Below are 4,147 nucleotides of genomic sequence, written 5' to 3'. Positions count from 1 at the left end.
CCCTCAGTCAGACAGAGAGGATGTGTCCCTCAGTGTCACAGGGAGGACGTGTCCCTCACTCTGACAGGGACAATAATCAGGGACATGAGAGACGTTATATTTTTAGGATTCAAACATTTCGTAGAAGTTTGTTTTAAATAATCTTTTTTCTTTTTTGGGATTAAACTCTGAAATATGAATGAATTAATTAATTTAAATAAATCCAGCGATGCTGCGTTCAGGGACTTTAGGAGAACAGCGTGTTGTCAGATCTGAGTTCTGTCCTGATTCAATAAAACGGTTTGATTTGAAACATTTAATTTGAAATTGATTTCCTGCTAATCTGACAGATCATCTCTGTTGTCCCTCCTGTGGTCGTCTGGTTGGATCTAAAGTGGGTTTTGGCAGTTTTGCATCACGTTTTATTCCTCAGAGCTGACCTTTGACCTTTGGTAAATTAAGTTACTGAACAAAGTCAGAGGTTCTGTTTGATCCGGTCAGTGACCAGAACCTGACTTTGTATCTCAGTGCTGCTGTTTGTTTGATTTCATCTTCTTAGGTCGTCTTCCTGATCTGTTTCAGCTGGCCTTTAGCTCCGCCCCCTTCACACCTGTCCTTAATCCACGGGTCTATATAGTCCCCAGTGTTCAGCTGGTTCTGTTTGGATTGGTGTCCTTCTGTTCGGTCCACTTTCTTTCAGTTCCACCTCGATGATGCTCTGGTTCAGAAAATAAACTAATTCATGAAACCGTCCGAAACAACGAAATAATTTGCATAATCTGAAGGGATTATTAAATTTGACAACCAACAGAACTGAACCTCAGAACTTCCCCGTCTAATCTTGGTTAGTCCTGACGCTTTGAGGTATTTTGGACCAGCTCTGGTCCTAAAACCAGGTCTCGGACTTGTCACTAAAACCAGAAGTTTGTCATCTTGATTAATAAAACTGAACTTTATTTGAAATCTGGATTAGGGAAAATCCATGAGTCCCAGGTTTGGGTCTGACAAGTCTGCACTGGTTTCCTGTGCAATTCAGAATTAAATGTAAAATCCTTGACCAACCAGACCACATCAGACCTTAAAGACCCATCAGAGCCCTTCACTCTGCAGATTAACTCAATTACCAGATTAAATTTAAACTTTTGTTTTTGGATCAAACTCGCACTGGTATTTGAACATCTGGTTCTGAATACCTTCTGGTGTGGAACCGAAAGTCTGAACCGGATCAAAGACCGTTTCTGTGAAAACAAACGTTTTTTTTTTTCAACATCTTGTTTCGTCATTAAATAAAACTCATCAGATTATTTATCTGACCTGATGACATCAGGGTGCGACTCTGAGGTCAGATTATGATGTGATGACATCATCAGGGTGCGACTCTGAGGTCAGATTACGTTTCTGACTCACTGCCTGTAACAGTCGGACATTTTGAGGGTTTGTAATCCAGGTTTGGATGTTTTAATCCGGCTGACGTCAGGACGATGTCTCAGCTCTGACTGGACCGGAGTCGCTGCAGGATTACCTGCAGAGAGTTCAGCTCACCTGAAGAATATTTTCTTGACGCTCTGCATGAATCAAGAACAGGATTTAGTTGGAATGCATCAAATCAATCGTCTTGGTTTAGGTGTTCGGTGCCAGGATTCAAAATGAGTTCACCTGTCGTTAAAGTTGTGGAAAATGTTTTGACTTCGTCGCTCTGGGCGACGCTCCAGAGCTCAGGAGCCTGAAAACCTGACTGATGAGAAACTCTTTACCCCCTGAAAACAACCCCCCATTAAACCTCTGAGAGGCTCCTCAGCACAAACTGAGAACACTGAAGAGGAAATCATTGAGCTGCTCATCGCAGAGCGAGATGAGGAGACGGACGGCCGTCATCGGTCCCTGCTTCCTGGTGCTCTGTCAGCTGCAGCCTCAGAAACAGGAAGCTCTGAGGACAACGTGCTTCCAAGTCATGAATCTGCAGCCAGGGGCTTTAATATCTCTAATACTTTGAGCTGATTATTGGGGGGGGGGGGGGTCGCTGGGTAACGATGAAAAACTACGACAGAAGATGGTTCGGCTCCTGCAGGTTTACGCTCAGATTATTTCTTATGATCCGTTCAGAACTTTAAAAATCTGAGTGCAGCTTTATGTCTGTTTCTCACCAACCAGGACCAGAACCGTTCCTGTTCACCTGGGCTTCCAGTTCCTCCCACAGATCTGGACATCCTAAATGAAAACGAGTCAAAGCTTCAGTCTGGAACGTCGCACGACATCATGAAAACCTGAGAACTGGCCCACCGAGCGATAAACCCAGTCCTGTTTGGATCTCCAGCTTCAGAACCATCTTTCTGAGTTTAAACAGGTCACAGAAAGTCGGGCCGGTCCGTAAGTGAACCGCTGTTTTCAGAACACTTTTTACACAAACGCAGCGGAACATGGAGGATTTTACTTCAGAATGTTAAACTCTGAAAAGTTTCAGCTGTCTAACTTCTACAAACTTATTTATTTATCCTGGAAACTTGAGTCTTTCTGTCTCCGTCCCTCCAGAGTGTCTCTCCTGCAGGACTGATGGTGTCCTCCCAGAGGTCAGAGGTCACCCAAACTCCCATTGACGTCCATTTCTCTTCAAACAGGAAGTGAAGGCTCAGTTTAAAACTTTAACCGTTCTTAATTCAGATTTTTTTTTTTTTTTTGCTGTTGTTCATCTTAGACCCTGTCCTGACTCGTCTCCTTCTGGACTCCTCAGGACCTCTGAAGATCTGCTGAGGTATGTGGACCCGACCCGTCAGGAGCAGATCATTCAAATCCTGGGATCTGTGATGTTTGGTCTCAGTGGATCAGACCTGTTTGTCCAGAACATCTCACATATGCTCATTTGGACTGAAGGTTCTTCATCAGCAAGCGAGCGAATAGAACCGGTGACCTAATGTTGGTTCTAACCCGAAGCCAACTGCCTGACTGTCCTAAACGGACCGGACCCAGCCAAGAACGCTAGCCGAGCAGAAGCTTGGCTGATGGACACTGTGGTTTAGGATTCTTTGGCTGAAGAGATGGTTCTGGTGATGAGCTGATTGGGTCCGCCTGCTGGGTGAACGTCTCTGCCGGGCTTTGTTCTGGCAGCTCCTCCTCCTGACTCACAGGCATCGTCCAAGAAAACAAGAGTGACTCACCGGCTTAAGGGTAATTTGGCCCTGATTACTGATGGGGCAACATGATCCGGTAATCACGCTGTCCGTATGACATCAACCGAGCTGTGGTCCGTGCAGCAGACAGAACCTCGAGGTTCTGTTGGTTTCCATTAGCCGTTATTGTTGGAGCCGCAAAATACAGAAAGCTACGATGGTGCTGTTTCTGGCAGAACCAAGGAACCATCAGAAACTATAAAACCTGATCTGGAAGATCAGGAAGCTTCTGTAGTCTCTGTTAATAAATAGAGGGGGGATTGTGTCCCTCGCTGTGGAGCAAAGAAAAATATTGTCCATCCATCCATCTGTGCAGCCATCCATCCAACTGTGCAGCCATCCATCCATCTGTGCATGTTGTCATTATGATAAATTCAAAAACAAGTGAGGTACGAAATTCCATTTTGGTGTGTGGTTGGGTTACCAGGTCAAAATCCAAGATGGCCACCACTAAAACTACATATATATATGTGTGTGTAAAACGACCACCCCAGTCATCGAAGGAAACTCTGCCCTAGTTTTTATATTCCTAAAATTTAGTTTCCTCCAACGATCGGGGCGACTGAAGAGTAATCTGTGATCGGCGACGCCACCGGTACCAGACCAGGGTCGACTCTGGTGCAACGTTCTAGACGAGTATCTGCTCCAGTTTAACGTTCTAAACCAGTGTCTACCCCAGTTTAATGTTCTAGACCAGTGTCTGTTCCAAATTAATGTTTTAGACCAGTGCCTGCTCCAGTTTAACGTTCTAAACCAGTGTCTACCCCAGGTTAATGTTCTAGACCAGTGTCGGATCCAAATTTAATGTTTTAGACCAGTGCCGGATCTGGTTTTATGATCTAGACCAGCGTCGGCTCCGGTTTAACGTTCTAGACCAATGTCTGCTCTGGTTTATCTTTGTAGACCAGTGTTGGCGCCAGTTTAACATTCTAAACTAGTGTCAGCCCTGGTTTTACATTCTAGACCAGTGTCTGCTCTGGTTTTATATTCTAGACCAGTGTCAG

This window comes from Nematolebias whitei, chromosome 13 (assembly GCF_014905685.2).
Source record: "Nematolebias whitei isolate Nwh7 chromosome 13, NemWhi1, whole genome shotgun sequence".
Lineage (NCBI taxonomy): Eukaryota > Metazoa > Chordata > Actinopteri > Cyprinodontiformes > Rivulidae > Nematolebias > Nematolebias whitei.
The sequence above is the reverse complement of the archived record's forward strand: the minus strand, read 5'-3'. Positions refer to the sequence as shown.